General features: G+C 38.1%; 1 long non-coding RNA gene and 1 pseudogene across 2 annotated transcripts in view; both read left to right on the top strand.

The window, feature by feature from the left end:
* The window catches only part of LOC144315673 (uncharacterized), a 314745-nt gene that overhangs the window by 275211 nt on the left and 20429 nt on the right, over positions 1-19105 (top strand). The window lies entirely within an intron of this gene.
* On the top strand, positions 10626-11361 carry LOC144315309 (axonemal dynein light intermediate polypeptide 1 pseudogene; annotated as a pseudogene).

Here is a 19105-nt window from a genome sequence, read left to right as displayed (position 1 = left end):
CAACAAGCACATGAGAAAATGCTCCACATCACTTGCCATCAGGGAAATACAAATCAAAACCACAATGAGATACCACCTCACACCAGTGAGAATGGGGAAAATTAACAAGGCAGGAAACAACAAATGTTGGAGAGGATGCGGAGAAAAGGGAACCCTCTTACACTGTTGGTGGGAATGTGAACTGGTGCAGCCACTCTGGAAAACTGTGTGGAGTTTCCTCAAAGAGTTAAAAATAGACCTGCCCTGTGACCCAGCAATTGCACTGTTGGGGATTTACCCCAAAGATACAGATGCAATGAAACGCTGGGACACCTGCACCCTAATGTTTATAGCAGCAATGTCCACAATAGCCAAATTCTGGAAGGAGCCTCAGTGTCCATTGAAAGGTAAATGGATAAAGAAGATGTGGTTTATGTATACAATGGAATATTACTCAGCCATTAGAAACAACAAATACCCACCATTTGCTTCGACATGGATGGAACTGGAAGGTATTATGCTGAGTGAAATAAGTCAATCGGAGAAGGACAAACATTATATCGTCTCATTCATTTGGGGAATATAAAAAATAGTGAAAAGAGAATAAAGGGGAAAGGAGGAAAAATGAGTGGGAAATATCAAAAAGGGAGACAGAACATGAGAGACTCCTAACTCTGGGAAACGAACTAGGGGGGTGGGGCGGAAGGGGAGGTAGGCAGGAGGTGGGGGTGACTGGGTGACGGGCACTGGGTGATGCCCACTGAGGGGGACATTTGATGGGATGAGCACTGGGTGTTATTCTATATGTTGGCAAATTGAACACCAATAAAAACAAATTTATATATAAAAAAAGAATCAGGAAAAATGAAAAAATCATAATCCAAGGTCAGTACAATGGTGAATGGCGTCTACCTTTGGCATATGCCAGCCTAGGTTATAAAAGATATTAAATGTTGCAGTAGCATGTGGAATGCATGGAAGGTCCTGGTTTATAGCAAGTAAGCAGCCACCTATTCTATTTATATGACTGATCTTATTAAAAAGGATCTCAAAAAAAAAAAAAAAAGGATCTCAAATTGTCAATTTAAGATCAAATCAAGAATTTAAATTTGTTCTTTAGTTGTCCTTAAACTGTATTCATAGGAACACTAGTGTTCAAAGGAGATGCCTGGGGGCTAATAAAGAGGTAAAAAGTGGAATATAACTGGTAATTGGGTGGAGTTGGGCACATGGCCTCTGCCTTCTTATTTATTCAAAATAGCTTGACTTTTATTTGTTTTGGATAATAGCATTTTGCATGATATTCTCCTTACTTAAAATATAGTTCTCTTTCTAATATGAAAGCTTTCATTTGGAGAAAAAAGTGCAGAAGTTTATCTATGAGAGTTCTTAATGATCTTTATAAACAAAATGACTAATTGGTGACTAATAAAAGTATCTTCTAGGCTTTAGCAATCTTTAGCTCAGGACCTTTATGGCTTAAACAAGTTGGACTGAAAAGCCTTGATGAGTGAATGTACCTTCCCTTCAGGGTAAAAATAGTACTTAAGCTAGCATGTTCTACTCACAGATTTTTAGCAACACTTCCCAGGAAATCCTCCAAACTGAACCAATCAAAGTTCATCTTCTCAATCCCTCTGCTCAAACCAAGGAATGGTCTTTGAGAAATACCATTCCTGTAACTTTGAGGGCCACCAACACAAAATGTTATCTACGTGGAATTTTGACTCTCTACTCTACCAATCCTTCTCATCATCTTCTCTCATTTTTCTCAGCAGTTTCCTGAAAAATTACCAGCCTGGCAGGTACGCTAACCACCATGCCTGACCTTAAACCCTGTCATCAAAAAAACTTTATGAGAAAACTCAAGCAATTATTGATAAAACCCATCAACTTCCTTCCTCCATATAGCTCAGCAGCAATTCTTAGCCACTTTCTTTCAGTTCAGAAGATAAAATATCTTTCCTCTTCTTCAATGCCACTTCCTCTCATCTGCACTTAAATTTTCTCTAAGATATCACCCAATCAAAAATTTATTTCTCTTTCATGTTCCTGAATCTCTTTCACATATACATCTGTTCAGGAGTATCCCATCTTCCTTCTGTCTTTGACTCCATGTTTCCTTCTAGCTGCCAATAAGTTTACTTAAAGCATCAATTAAAATTGTGTGTGTGTGTGTGTGTTATATTCTATGGCAGATATTTGTATTAGAGTATTCTTAGATGCAATAATAGAAACACAGGATTAGAATGGAAACATAAAGGTGTTTTATTATTTTACATGCCTAAATTCTGGAAATGTGGAAGTTGGTGGTTCCAAGGCTAATAACCCAGAGTATAAATTCTCTCTTCCATTTTTAGATGTCAGCTTTCTTATTTAGGCTTGTCCCTCTTGGTTACAAAATGGCTGCTACAACTCCAGAAATCATAGCCTTAGGCTGACTCCATCCGAAGGCTGGAAGTGAGGAAAGGGCATGACCCTTTCTGTATTTCTCATTTAAACCTTTCATGGAAGCCTGCAGCATGTTTCTCCTTATATCTCATCGGTCAGGATCACCACTGTACAAGATTCATCCATGGGGCTGTGTATGGACCCAGAGTCCCTAAGGTTTGTGAACATTTGATATTCAAACTAAATCAGAATTCTATAAGCAAGGGAGAGGCGGGAGATGGAGGGTGAGTGCCAAAGTCTTCTTTAAACCACTGCATTCAGGGATCCCTGGGTGGCGCAGCGGTTTGGCGCCTGCCTTTGGCCCAGGGCGTGATCCTGGAGACCCGGGATCGAGTCCCACGTCGGGCTCCCGGTGCATGGAGCCTGCTTCTCCCTCTGCCTGTGTCTCTGCTTCTCTCTCTGTGTGTGACTATCATGAATAAATAAATAAAATCTTAAAAAATAAATAAATAAATAAACCACTGCATTCAATCAATCAGAATGCCATGCCTGACCATCACTGTTGGGTGAGGTTTTGCTGTGCTGCTCACGGAGCCTGACTCCATTGAGGTCTCCAATAAGGACATTTTGTTATTTCTTGTTACTTGGTCTTTGGATTAAAGAAAAAAGAAGTAGGTATTGGTATGTGTATGTTTGCAGATGCAGAAGGGAAATGAGAAGAATAGAGAAAATCCAGTACAATTTGTAAATGCATAACTATTTTTGAACTGAAATCTTAATTTTTTATAATACTTGACTATTTCTTATGCATGTTGGGAAATTGACCATGTGAATAGCCATATATCTATTGGTTTGGAAATAGAATATACTAGGACAAAGGATCAGGTTGGAATTCAGGCTGGAACAAGCATTCAACATTACTCTAATTCATAGTCCTTTCAAGTTATACACAGCTGTAACTATAAAGGAACCCTTTCGACAACTTTCAGAGGTGGATCTCTACTCATACCTGTATTTCTTCAGGCTGAGGAGTTATAATGACTTTTCAGTGATATCATGGACTGTTGGAAAATTTAAGAGACATCTCACAGTGAACAGTAGTCTCTGCTGGAGGCAAATTTGAAGATAAGTCAAGTTTGATGCTTTACTCTGGAGAACATGCTTACATAGGTTTGTTAAATCGATCTCTCATTTTTTCTCTTGGTTCTTATTCTGGCACACCCTCGTCTTCCCTCTACCCTTTGGCCTCTCCACTCTTTTATTCTTATCCTCCTCCTTTTCTTTATATTTGGACTTCCTTTTTCTCCTTCTTGACTCCTGTTAGAATTCCTTTGTTTTTTTTCTCTCCTCATTCCTTTCAACCTTAGGAGTCAACTGGAATGAATATTTGTCCCTATTGGACCAATTTCCATGATTAGAGGTCCCTCCCTGTTTAGTCTGCATTCCAGCTTCTGGTAGCATTAAGGTAAACTGCAATAAGCGAAGTCCTTGTTTGGTCAGGTTTGACTATGTAGACAAACAATCTAGATAAATAATTTTCAACCTCGGCTCACAAAAACACCCTTTTTCTCCTTTGTAGTGTGTTTTCAGGCCTTAAATTTTTTATGTTCCTGCTTTAACACTTCACTTCACAATGCCTCCATAAAAAAGTAATGCCTTTCTCTTTTGTTAAAAGTGGAATATCCTCCCAAGCAGCTATCTTTCAAGATGTGTTGAAATCCCAAGAGGAATCGTGTTTTACATTAAAAAAAAAATGCCTTCCCATGTATTATGTTGTTAGATAATCCCCCAAATCATGTGAGGTAGGCAGGGAGGCAAAACTGCTTCAGAGAAGTTTGGGCAACAATACAATAGGTTAATTAGTATAGAACCTAGATCTCTCTGAGTCTTTACTGTACTGATACTTATGCATTCACATTAGAATAATTGTGTATAAAACAAGCAAATATAAAAACAATGAATATGGAATAAACACATATGATTTTTTTTTTCTTTTTCAAGGAGAAGTAACATTTGCAATTTCTCACCCAATGGAAACTGGAATTGCTTCCCCTGGGTGACAGCCCCCCCCCCCCCCCCCCCCGCATCTACACAAGTCCAGCTGAGTTTCTCTGTCCTTGAGTTCATTTTATTCAAATGCTTGACATGGCATCAAGACCAACCCCAAAAGGAGCATTGGTTTATATTTTCCTTCCTCTCTTTGTTCTTTCTTTTCTTATTCTACTCTCTTTTTCACTCCCTCTCTTTTCCTCTCTCCCTCCCTCCTCTCTTTCTCTCTCCTTGTCTCTGTCTCTACTTTCTATTTCTTTGTTCCCACTCCCACTACTAAGAACTGATGAGAAATCTTTGATTCTCTACTTTCACATTCTCTTTGCTTTCATTCTTTTTTTCCCCCTTGGTCCAATAATGTAATGCCAATTATTAGAAAATATAATTCACTGTGTCTCACACTATTATTTATAATCTACTCGAGCATTTTCTTCACATTCTTAATATCCCCAGTGTCAGAGAGAATTACAGCTGGAAAACTGACTGCAGGCCTTTGTGTAACGAGAGGAGAGAAGAACGTAGTTTTCACAGGCAGATTTTCTGTTGCGTGGTGGGGTTTCATGATTTTCCTAGAGCAGTTAGACATTTTTTATGCATTTTATTTTTGCCAAAAAGACACTCTATGATTAAGTTTTTCTTTTCTTTCTTCAATAGGAATAAGAAGATAAAAATGTTTCAGTAGATTAAAGGAGAGGAAATTTACAAAGATATTTACAAACATATCCAGTAGATCATGATTCCCGAGCAGCTTAAATCTGTAATATGGCTCTGAACATATATAGCTCATTCTGTACATTTGACTCTTTCCTTGGCTCTTGGGTTCTCTCTCCTCTCTTTCTCTCAGCCTCATTCTCTTTCCACACTTCTTTCTCATTTAGTCTCTACACACACACACACACACACACACACACACACACATTACATCAAGGTGAACTCTTTGAAGATAAACAAATAAAGTCCATATCTTTCCTTCAAAATTCAGCAATCAGCTTAGTCTCTGTTCTGGAAACTCTGTTTTCTTATTTTTGATTTTTTTTTTTTTTTTTTTTTTGCCAAGACAAGATTTATGAACTTACCAGGAATTACGACAGAGCTAGACAGAAAAGAGAAGCAGAAAAAAATCATTTTGGCAATAGGATGGTGAATAGGAAAGGAAATGAGAAGAACACAGGAGATGAAGACAAGACAGAGAGAAAAATTAGTCCCTCCTGGGCAAGCAACATGTCATCTGGTGACCTAAACATGACAGAGTCCCAATGGAATTTAATATCAGTACCTTGGGTCCTTTGCCAGGCCAACACACACACACACACACACACACACACACACATGTGCACACACACACACATTTTCTTTCTGGGCCACCAGCCCCAGAGACTGTCTTGGTCCTATCTTGATTATTGCAAGCATGCACATCCCTCTTGCACAACTTCTTGAGAAGCTCAAGGGTAGACACAGCCTCTTTAGCTACCTGCCCGCTCCCTGATCCCTTGTCGTACTCTTCCTGAAAAAATCATACAGGTACTTTACATTTGGAGAATTTCTGTGCTAACCAGGATAGGAAAATAGACAATAACAATAATAAACTAGAAGCAGTTACAAACTTTCAGATTTTATATATGATCAAACTCTCTAATGTGCATTTTGTAAAATCCTCTATAATTTGTCCACCCATGCAATGAAATGGTACCCTTCCATACCACAGCTGCATTATAAGTCATGGTCTTAGTGAAATCATTTTTATTTTCTCAACATTGGAGTCCTTACTTCAACTAATTTATCAGCCCATTATTTAGAATATTTTTTGTTTTATTTACTCATATTTTTTATTATAACTAGGCATAATACATTTGTCCATATGAAATAGACTGAGTAGTATAAAATCAACCACTGACTTCATGAAACATACCTTCCTTGGACTATAGGCAAAGACGAATTCAGTGATATCACCAATGCTCAATGGTAACTAAGAGACTCTTTTTTTTTTAAGATTTTATTTCTTTATTCATGAGAGACACAGAAAGAGAAAGAGAGAGAGAGAGAGGCAGAGACATAGGCAGAGGGAGAAGCAGACTCCATGCAGGGAGCCTGATGTGGGACTCAATCCCAGGTCTCCAGGATCAGGCCCTGGGCTAAAGGTGGCGTTAAACCGCTGAGCCATCGGACTGCCCCTAACTAAGAGACTTTTAATTTCCTAGGATTGCCATGACAAAACACCACAAAGTGAATGGCTTAATTAAAACGAGAGAAATTTATTCTCTCACATTTTTGGAGGCTAGATATTTGAAATCAACGTTTCAGCATGGTTTGTTTCTTCTTGGGGTTGAAATGGAGCATCTTTTCCATGCCTGTCTCCCAGCTTCTTGGGGGTGCTGTCAATCTTCAGCATTCCTTGGTTTATAGATGCATCACTCCAATCTCTGTTTTCACCTGATGTTTTCTCTATGTGCCTGTGGCAAATTGGCACAAGTGTTGCATTAGTACACATTACAACATGGTGTTTCCTTTACGCATGCTTGTCACATTAATAAGAATCCTAATCATATGGGATTTAGGACCCACTTTAATCCAGTATGACCTCACCTTAACTAATTACGTCTGCAAAGAGCCTATTTCCAAATAAAATCACATTCTGGGGGTGACATGAATTTTCTGGAACACTATTTAACTCACAACAGATGGTAAACTAGGGCCCTTCTACTTACCTGAAAAGACAAACTAAAACAAGATAGTGTCATAGTTTATTCCATTATCCACTTAGTCTATATTTTGCTTTTCTGCAGAATAGTGAGGTTTACATGTACTTTTAGGGTGAAACAAGTCACATTGATAGCTACTTTACAGTATCTAGATCCTTCATTGAAAATCAGCAGGTGAAGTCACATGCCCAGTGCCTGGGGCTCTGACAATAAAATGTACCCTTTGTTTTGATTTAAAGCTGTGTATTTGTAATTCACATGGTTAGACAGAATAACTTCTTTTTTAAATTTAAATTAAAATTATTAACATATAGTATATTATTAGTTTCAGAGATAGACTTCAGTGATTCATCAGTTTTATATCATACCCAGTGCTCATCACATCACGTATCATGTGCCTCCTTTAATGTCCATCACCCAGTCATCCCATCCTCCCACCCCTGCCCCTCCAACAACCTTCAGTTTGTTTCCTATGACTAAGAGTCTCATAGTTTGTTTTTCTCTTTGACTTTGTCTTGTTTTGTTTTTCCCTCCCTTCCTCTATGATCTTCTATTTTGTTTCTTAAATTCCACATATGGATGAGATAATATGATAATTGTCTTTCTTTGATTGACTTATTTCACTTAACATAAACTTTCTAGTTCTACCCATGTCATTGCAAATGACAAGATTTCATTCCTTTTGATGGCTGTATGATATTCCATTATATAAGTGTGTGTATGTATATATAACACACATATATGTATATACACACATTATATATATATATTATATATAATATATATATATATAACACATCTTCTTTATCCATTCATCTGTCGTTGGACATCTGGGTTCTTTCGTTGGACATCTGGGTTCTTTCCATAGTTTGGCTATTGTGGACATTGCTGCTATAAACATTGGGGTGCAGGTGCCCCTTCAGATCACTACATTTGTATCTTTGGGGTAAATACCCAGTAGTGTTATTCCTGGGTCGTAGGGTACCTCTGTTTTCAACCTTTTGAGGAACCTCCACACTTTATTCCAGAGTGGCTGCACCAGCTTGCAGGCCCACCAACAGTATAAGAGGGTTCTCCTTTCTCTGCATCCTCACCAATATCTGTTAATTTTAGCATTGTTAAATGCTGACTTGTTAATTTTAGCCATTCTAGACAGAACAAGTTCTAAAATGGCTTTGAGAGAACTAAATATCCCTTAACTTGATCTACTTAGTAAAACTTCTGGTAAAGAACCAGGAATTAAAAATAAGACATATCAATTGAAATCGGTGAAAAAAAGTCATCCATGTGGTGGTAAATGATAAAAATATAGATACTAAACATCCCCCTCCCCCCGGAAAATAGTGTCATCTCCACAGTTTGTATTTTTTTCAAGAGAAAATGTTTTATTTTTGAATTAGTTTCATACCTGTTTAAAAAACGTGTTCGCTCTTTAGTCCCTTGCATCCCAGATTCTTGTCATAGCAGATTTTCTGTCAATATAGTTAAAATTTTGTATCAAACCTATCCTTCCTCCCACCCCACCTTGCTCTTGTAGTTTAATTTTGTCCCACAATAAAATAATTTGTGTGTCCTAGAAGCAGCCTAGGGTAGCAATTAAGAACATTGATTCTGGAACCAGAAAGATTGCGTTCAAATCCATTCCCACCAGTGTGTGAATTAGGGTCAGGTACTTGACCTCTTTGTGCCTTAGTTTCCTTATTTACAAGACGTAGATGGTGAAAAGAGTACATTCTTTATAAGAATATTATGAGGATTAAATGAGTTAATATCTCTAAAGCTCTTATGCATTATAGAGTATTTGCTAAATAACTAAACGTCTGCTAGAGCAGAGGCTCGCTGATGATGGTTGTGTCTTGCATCTCTATTACTCTCTATGGCACCAAACAGTGTTCTGTACTTAATATATATATGCAGCCCAATATCTATTTGCATAATATATAATTGAATTGAGGTGAATTAACTTCCCCTAGCACAATTCTTGTCTCTATATATGGATTGATTTTATTTAGGGTGAAGAGAGATATCTGTCCCTCTTGGAGGTTTACAGAGCTCTATGGAGTTTGGAAACCAACTGATCAGTGCTCATGGAGCATAACACTGAATATTTGAAAAGGTCTTTTGCAAGTATCTTTTCCAACTTCTCTTGTCCAAGCTAAATAACCCAGCTCAAAACTGATCTTCTCTTAGAGTCTTTTACATTAACCTCAGAAATATATCTCTTCCCCTGTATTCCCTGACATTATTTTTGTGTTCCATAAGAATATGATTTATAAAGTTACCATAGTTTGTAAAACTGGAAGGCATGGTAGAATTTTCCAGGCCAGTGGTTATTACCAATGGTGCAGATCACGGTCCACTGGAAATTTAGATCTGTCTTTTAATACACATGACTGGGGCCCATCTTCAGAAATTTGGATTATATGACAGTAGGGTATTGGTTTCATGTTTAAGGTCTGAAGCCAGATAGGACTTGATACATATTATGACCCCTTTTGCTTAGCATCAGACTGACCCAGACAGTGCTTGTCAAACTTTAATGTGTACACAAATCATCTGGGGCGCTCTCGAAAGTGGATCAGATTCGGATCCAGCAGGTCTGCAAGAGGGCCCAGGATTTTGCATTCCCAACAGATTTCGGCTGATGACGGTCCAGAGAACCATACTTTGAGTATTAAGGACTTAGAAGCTCATTGCTTAGTGTATCAAAATCTCAATTTCCTCATATGGCAAATAGAGCTGTTGTAAAAATTAAAGATATAATGTATATGAAGCAGCTTTATCACATAGCGGTGTACAATAAGTGTTAGACATTTTGTGAAAAACATTATTAAGACCGGCTTCATGGGCTTGGGCCAGGATAGTTGCTGGTCAGAGCTCTGTCTTAACAGGGTTCTGTATTTGGTTTTATTGCTCTTGTCACCATCTTAAATTCTTTATAATTTTATCTTTGAACTTGTATTTTATAAGTGAAGTTCAATGAGGCAATGGGGCATGCATGTGAGCAGAGTTGATACTTGAAATATGCATTCTTACCAACATTACTCGCCAACCATTTGCATTTAAAACTCACACATTACTATAGCACAGAATTCTGATGGACTTGAGGTGAATTTGAGTTCAGTAAGACTCAAAAGTACAGGGTAAATGTGTCACATTTATGACTAAGTAAGGCCACACTTTCCCCAAGGGATCATGGTTTCCATTTGAACCAGAACTTGCTTTGAATGAGGAAGGAAGACAATTGCAGTCCAAGAATCATGAACATTCCAGGATCTCTATTATATCCTTTCTTTTTTTTTTTTTTCATTATATCCTTTCTTAACTCAAGTTACTTCCCTATAGATTAGCTAACCACTCACACTGAAAACTTGCCTGAAAAGGAAAGAAAAAGATAGGTAAACCCATAGTTCTTTCCTTTTCAATTATTTCTGATTTATCATTAAGCTAAAGGTAGAGAGTATTGGTGGAATGCATGCATATCAAAAAGTCAAATGCTTCATGATCATGATCCCTTTTGCAGACTCTCTGCTCAAGCATGATACATCCAGTGTTGGTGAGCCAGAACACAAAGAAACAGAACCCCAAAGGAGGGCCACTGAAAGTCAGCTCCTAGCAGCCTGGACCCTCAGATCTAGTCCCACAGCCACCAAAGACCAAGCTCCCTTCAACTTTCCTGTGTCCCGGATCCTACAAAGCAGGCAGAAGAAATTTTGAATGCCATCTTGCCCATAAAGGAGGGGGTGGATGACATGCAGCCATGGATCCAGCACCCTTGGCACCAGGATGGTTTTGGTGCACCCCTAGGGCAGCTGAATTTGTAACTGCAGCAGCAGCAGCAGCAGGCCAGGGAGACCAGCATCTTCCCTGTGCGCAGGGAGCTCTACTCATGGTGTCTTGACAAGCTGATCCAGGAGATCACCATCAACTGTGTGGAGAGGGGACAGTTTTTGCTGTCAGTTCAGGATGAGAACCATATGACAATCACCACCGACGAGGCCTCATATGACAGTAGGGTGGCATTTGGCTCCAGGAAAGTGCTGTAGGCTGAATAGGGAAGTCAGACATGGAGAGGAAAATTGAAGAATTAGAAATAGAAAAGAGAAGATTGGAGAGGCAAATGAAGAAACAGAAGGTCAAGTGTGAGGGCACCAAGAAGTAGGAGAGTGAGTGGAGACAGGTGAAGGAGACTCAGTTCCTCAAGGGACAAATAGCACCTGAATGTCCAACTGGAAGGCCTTAGCCACACCAAAGAGATGATATTTTCCACATGGGTCTGCAAGCACTGCAATCACTGTTACCCCAAGATAAGCCCCTTATAATAAAAAAAATCCTAACTTCCTGGGGAAAAAAAAGTGAAATGTGTATAATTGAGTTAGTTTTGTGTAAGGTCCACTGTTCTGGTAAGAACAAAATTTATAAAGAGTATGAGCTCAAATTATGAATTGTGCAATTTTAGTGATTCCACACATAAGTGCCTTTATATGTGCACTTAAAACTGGCATTGCATAATATAAAATTAACAGTAAAATTCATGCAAATAATTTAAATTTAATTTTTCACTAATTAGGATGACATTAAATAGCAAATAAAATGCACCATGACAGGTTGAACAAGAGACTACAGAATAAAGGGAAAAGCCTTATATTTTAATATATTTTAAGGTATTTTCCCCTCTGCTTTTTGAATTTTTGAACTGGGGTCTCTCTAGTTTCATGTTATACTGAGTGCCAGAGATTATATCACTGGCTCTGCCATCATTATTATAATCACTATCAACATGTCTGGGCGGGGCTTCAAGTTGACAATCCCTGATAAAACTAGAAGTAATTTTGCAAAATTATACATATCAGGAAACCTATCTATAGTTGAACACAACTTTCACTCTATAATTTATTGGTAAAACTAACAATATTTTTTACTTTGCACAAATATTGTATTCTGTGGAATGTCTGATTTTTTATGTTATGTTCAGATTCTTCTTCAGAAAGAAAATATCAGCACAGTGCTTGTTCCATCTAGTATCATCTGGAATTGGTCCCTATCTTTTCTGGATGCATGTATTATTTCAGTTGGCCACACATGTGACCATGCTCTCACTTGCACTGTGATTACACTTGATACCTCAACTCCCCAACCATATTGAGCCTTGAAGGTCTTCCTTGTAGCACCCTACACTGGATAGATTCCCACACAATATAGTCTTTGTCTGATGAGTAAATGAGTGAATAGGCTAAATAATTGAACAGACTGTGAATCCATTTTAATAATTACCGAAGGAAGAGGGGTCAGATTCTGAGGCATTATGTTAAATTCTAGTTTTGACTGCATTTACGCATTCACCAGAGAGAAAGCAGCCATATGTCAGTTATCATATAGTGTTGTCTTTATCTTTCTGGAATGAGGCTGTTTGATTCCACTATTTCAATTTATTATTGCAAGATAAATAATAGTTCTTATAATTGAAAGTGAGCAGGAAGCCATGGGACACAATTTCTAAAGTAAGAACTGCCTAAATTGGTCCTCAGCTGATGTAGCGTCTGCCCTATGTGGACATCTTTATATCCATATTCCATTCATATAGTTCCAGCCTGAGCAGCTAAGACTTTTCACCCCATATATTGCACAATTGACTCTCTGCCTTGTGGGTTGAGGAGAGAAAGGGGGAGTTTGCTCTCCTCTGGTGCTTCATGTATCATCTGGTGCCAGAGGCTATGAGAATACAACATTGATGGACCAATGGGCTGATCCAATATGGCAAATCCTATATTCCTGCTTGGGTACAAATGAATAACCTCATATAGTTCTGCACACATTCAACAAAATGATGAAAGGGAGAAAAAAACAAATGGAATTTCCTGATCATTGCATTCCACTTTATTTCTCTGTTCTAACTTTGTAAGTGAATTCAATGTCTGTAGAAGGCAATTGATGGCTCTAAAAGAAAAGGAAAGAAAAATGTTAAAGCCCCAAACCACAATTTGAGCACTGTTAAGCTTGGTTTTCTTCTCCTGCTGGAATCCTCAGCTGGGCTCCTCATCTTGCAGCCTTCAAAGGTCACCTCAGCATTTCAGAGCTCAGGGATTGTAGATTCTGCAGGATAGGGCTGCAGGCCTAGGTCTGCTGCCTCCTATTAGTAGGAGGAACAAGGAAATTAGGACAAAGAAGGGAAGGATTGAGTAGGCATATAGGAAAGAATAAAGGGATGCTTCAGTTTGTCTCCAAACCTCTCAAATTCATCTTCTAAGGGATCATGCTCGATGCTAATCCACAGCCCACCCTATGCATACTTTCAACTTATAACTTTCTAGAATGGCCTACAATTTAATTTTTCTGCCTATTTCATTCATGTGCTGTGTATTCTCTGTGTCTGACCTCTGGTAAGAAGTCTTCCTTAATCAACCCAGACTACAATATTCCTCTGTCACTGTGAGTCTGAAGGACTTATTATATATTTCTTGTTTGTCATCATGTTGCTCTATACCTTAATTTTTATTTGCACAAATATATGTTTCTTCCTGTTTAATAGATTAATTAAGGGAAGGTATGGTGCTTTGAGAACCTACAGTCCCTGGTAGTGACTTTCACATAATAAGTTCTTAATTAATAGCTATTAACAAAAATTACTGTTATCCTTAAAATAAGTATATATAGGCCATTTGTGTTTTTTTGTGTGTATATATATATACAAATACTTATGCGTATATATACATATATGGGCATATACATGTGTGTGTATGTGTGTGTGTAGAGAGAGAGAGAGAGTGATTTTTGATTTTTCTAAACAAGTAATTTTCCACATAGTCAGTTGATTTTCTTTATTTTGAAGCTTCTATGCTGGCTGAAAACAGCCTGGCAGATCCTATATTTCCAAGGGCCAAGGGCCACCAAGCACTACCCTGTTACCAGAGCTGCTCACTTTTTGTTTTTGTTTTTGTTTTCTGGTTGAGCATCAAGGGGCAGGAAGTCTGATTTCAACTTGATTATATCTTGATGGAGAAAGGAGGAAGGAGGATAACCCATCCATCATACCCCCAATCAGCCAATTTAAAAGATCAGGGCATATTAACCAGACAAGAATGAGCAGGACAAATGTGCAAAAGGCCCAATGGGCATAAACAATATATGCAACTCAAGGAACCAATACTGCAGAAAGAGCTCAAAAATAATTGAATGCGAACACTATACATAAATCCAGATGAGATTCAAGCTGTGACCTTGAGGTGAAAAGGCTCCTTAAGAGGCAACGAAAGCTTTCTATTCTAAAGGGATTAAATCTCTGAAAATCATTCTCTTTCTCTGCATTCATGTTTCACACTTTGTCGTGCTCACATAAAAAGGGCAGATACACCAGCAGTTCGGTGTTTACTTTCTTGTGTTTCTTTTCTTCCCAGATAGCTGGTATCGGCTTTACCACAGATCAGAGTGGGTGAGCCTTTTTCACCTTCTGATTATGGCTTGTAATTGTCAATACCAGGTTAGCAAGCTTTCTAATGGAAATTACCAGTGCACGGAAGAATGATAAAAAGCAATCTGCTCAGGTGGGAGAAGTATAGGCTCCTGAGCTCAAGTCATCTTTTCTAGGGCTTACAATAATTATGAGAGCAAATTTAATAAACTTTTGCATGAGACTTATAACAGAATATCCCTAGATTCTACTGTTGCCATTGCACTGCAAACTTGAGAGTACCCACAAAGAACTAAAATGTTCAAACGCAGGCTAGGCAAGGCTTTATCTTGACTTCTTTTCTATGGCCTCAGTAACGTTCGAATCCAACTCCTAAGACAAGGTTGCCTATAGCATTTACAAGTTTGATTTTTCCTTTCTGACCAGACAGGTGGCAATGATCACAGAGCTCAAATTTATTTAGAATGGCAGCTACCACAGCAGACAGTGGTTTCTTAGTTCAGAGCTTGAAAGGATTAAAGCTGGATTAGGAGGAGGAAGGATGTATTCCCAACCGGCAATATTTATAACAAGGAGAAGGCTTTTTTCCACCTCCTCTACAAGAATAACAAGGAGGAAAAATGAATCCCAGCAATGATTCTCAAAATGGCAAGATGTGGGCAGGACTTAAGAAATACACCTTTCTAATTCCCAGGCAATTTATTGTGTGTATGCCTAAGTATCCAATTAGCAGGCACAGATGCCATTTTGCATTAAAAAATATAGGGTTTTACAACTGCAAACCAGCTGTGCTCATAAATTTCACCAATCACTTTGCAGAGGTCTACTGAGAATTTAGACTTGAACCTCATGGAATTTATTTTCCTCCGTGTTAAAATAATCAAAGATTGATTGGCATTTTTTTTGTCTAGTAAAATATTTTCCTCAAAGAAGAATCAGAAATCACAATGCTTGTTCAGTAATAAGCCTCATTAAAATAAACAGAAATAGATTATTTCTGACCCATGAAAAGCTTACATTCTAAACCAGCTCTAGCCAGTGGAATTTTTTGCAATGATAGAAATGTTCTAAATTTCCACTGTCAACTATAGTAGCCAGCCCTTCAGCACATGTAGTGATTGAACACTTGAAATGTGGCTAATGCAACTGGGGGACTACATTCTTAATTTTACTTAATTTTAACTAGTTCAAATGTAAGTAACTTCATGAGTGGTTACCATATTGTTCAATATTCAATAGTGCTGTTCAGCACTATTCAAATCATTCATGTTGTCAATATGTCAGTAAATTAACAAATGACAGTCTGAAATCAAATAGACACCTGCTGCTTGATAGCCACGTGATAGCCATACAAGTTAACACGGTTAATCTGTTACCCATTTTTTTCATCTGGTAAATGGCAGTAATAAAGATTTTTCCAGTATTGTTGGGTGGTTAAATGTCTGATGTATAAATTATTTGACCTCTTGCTTGAAACAAAGTAGGCTTTTAATCAATGTTTTTGTACCTTCCTTATTTTATCTTTCCCTCCTTTCTTCTCTCTTTTCTTTCCTTCCTTTAGTAGATAAGAAAAAGAACCAAAAAAAAAAAAAAAAAAAAAGCAACAAATGGATAGTATCCTCAAGGAATATTGTTGTATCTGTCACTTCCTCAAGTGCATTTTTCTAAATGGGAATTTTACATGAAATTTGCCAGTAAAGCATAACTAGGTCCTATCCTAGAGCCCCTCTGTAGAGCCTTTGTGTTTAGATGCACATACTTCTCAATGCTCATACGTTCCACTCAGTTCTCCATTTACTACTGGGTTTGGTGGTTCTCAATTTATTTTTTATCATCTTTCCAAATTCCAGATTAGAGAAATCTAAATAGATTGAAATGATCCTCTCTATTATTATCAGGATCTCAGGGTTCAGCACAAACTCATGAACAGTATCTATCCAGGACATGGCTGAGATCAACTTGCTTTTTCTATTTTAACTTGCAACTCATTACCCATGATTTATAGGGAAGAGTGGGAAACCTAACAGGAGAACATTGATTAAGATCAAATATGGAAAGGTCAAGAAATAAAGAGAATACTAAAAATCAAAATAAAATATTTTTACTGATAGTTCCTGATATTTGCACAATAATTTTTACCTATTCATAGAATTTTGCTATTTCTTATCCTCTTGATTTCTTTTATCAGCTTTTAGAAAGAGATCCTGCAAACATTATTTTCCCTTTTGTTAGGTGCATAAACTAATAACCAGAAAACTTAAGTAGTGCTCAGGGTTTCTCATGAGAGAGTGGCAGAGAGGAGACTAGAATTTAGTTACATTTTTTTTTTCTGGTACATTTGCCCCCTGGGCCCTTATATTTAATTGTGTGAGTAATGCAAAGAAACATAATTCCATTAGGCTCCAAATAGATAGTGACCCCTCTACCAGGCTCCAATCAAAGAATATTTGTTTATCAGGATGCAGACCCTTGTTTTTAAAGTCTGCATATCTTTTGATTTTTCTTTCGAAAAGTTCATTAAAATGTATCACTGATATCATGTGTGCTGACTGTTGGGATATTTCTAAGAAAGGCATTGTGGAGGAGTACACTGCATCACATAGTGTGATGGCAGCTGGCAGTCAACTATGCCTGCTGTTGTGCACTTCACAACATGTTTTATGTGGCTGGGAACATTTACATTAAGGTCAATTCCATCATCAAAATGGAGAATCACAGCTGAGGGATGCTTAGCGAAGTGCATTGGTGTTTGGCAGGGGAAACGGAACTGATAAACCTACATGTGGTTGGTCTACCAGCCAGTGGGTGGTCCTAGGCATGTTGCTAGAACACTATTCAATTCAATTCAACAAATATTTATTGAATAACTAGATGGTGCAAAGCACCAGGGAGAGTGCTGATGGGGTGGCAAGGCAGCACAAACCATGGTTCGGGTCTTAGAAGGGTTTCCAATAACAATAGATCTCAATATCTAGCAATTAGCAATGATCACATGATCACCATATGCTAAACATCGTTCTAAATGTTCCACGTGTATTTACCACTGTAATGTTTATAACAACTCTATGAGAGACGTGTTCTGATTTCCCTGTTTTATCAATGATGAAACTTGGTCAGAGAGATATGGTGCTTTTGCTAGTTTTTATAATGTCTCCTTTATTGAGCATGTGAGGGTTGCATTCACTACTGCCTTGGAGCTGACCATGTGGCAATGTGTCTTGCTTTAGCCAAAGAATATGACCAGCAGTGATGTGTGTCACTACTTGGGAAAATGTTTAAAAGCTGCTACACAATTCCCCTGCTGCCATGGTACCCACTGACCTTCCAGATGATGGAGACTCCATCAGCCTGGGTCTGTGAGCAAGGACAAATGAGAGCAGAGACTTCACTAACATAAAATAGACATGAAGTAAGGTGTCATTAAAGCCTCTGAGATTTTAAAGTTGTTTATTATGGCAGCGTAATCTAGCACAGACTGGCTAATGAAACGTAAGAATAAGAACAAGAGACATATGAAGTTAATTGACAAAAAAGATAGCACATGATTAAGTCCCAAGGAAAAATAGCAATAATAAAAGCAGCTACCATTTATTAAATTCTTAGCAAGGTGCTAAACTCATTACATACATTCTCTCTAGTCCATAAAACAAACCTACAACACTGTAATCCACATTTTACAGACAAGAAGCAGAAGCTCAGGTTAACTGAACTACTTAAGATGACACAAGAGATACAGAACTATGAATAAAATCAGGTCTTTTTGTTTTCCAAGCTCATGCTGCCTATAGATGGGCCAAAAAGGACCTCAGAGAGCCTCAACTCCTCCACTATGGAGTTGAAATAATCATAAGCATCTTTTCTTTCCTTCTTCTCTTTTCTTTCTGTTCCTGCACCTTTTTGTCCCTTCATCTTTTTCTCTTCTCTTGTCCCTTAAGTCCTTCCTCTCTCACCCCATTTCTCCTCTCCCACTTCCTGCCTTTCCATTTTTTCCAGATACCTATTGTGCATTTTCTTCATACCTATGGAGGGGATATGGGCTTTTCCTGAAGTTTGCCTCCTCATTGCTACAACTTCTAGTTGGGAGAGGCCAGGGAAGCTAGTAAGGATGTCAAAATACACAGGACCACATCCCTGCAACAAGGAAACATCCAACCCCAAACACAACAGTGCTGAAGTGGGAAAACCCTGCTCTATGTGATCAGAAAATGCATCACTAGCTTGTTCTTCTTCATGTTTGGATCTGGAACCCCCTACCATACTTCAAGTCCTTTGGTTAATCAAAACTCAATTTCACCTCTTCCACAGGAGGAAGTAACACTTCATTCACCTCTTTCTCCTGAAGTCCTCAGGCTCAGGCTCCCTGCTTATGTCAGTCCGCTTTCTTTGGCTCTGGGTGGAGGATGGTGTGGAGGGGATTTCTAATTGCAGTGTAATCTTTCTTTTTTTGTTTTCCCCAGCGCAATCTTTCTAGTAAGATCATATTAGTCATTAGGATCCTACAATTTCATTTATTTATTTATTTTAACTAATTACTTATTTTATTTTAGTATCCGAGGACTTTAAATCTCATATTTCTGCA

This window comes from Canis aureus, chromosome 6 (assembly GCF_053574225.1).
Source record: "Canis aureus isolate CA01 chromosome 6, VMU_Caureus_v.1.0, whole genome shotgun sequence".
Lineage (NCBI taxonomy): Eukaryota > Metazoa > Chordata > Mammalia > Carnivora > Canidae > Canis > Canis aureus.
Note: the sequence above shows the minus strand (reverse complement) of the source record. Positions and strands in the feature narration are given on the sequence as shown.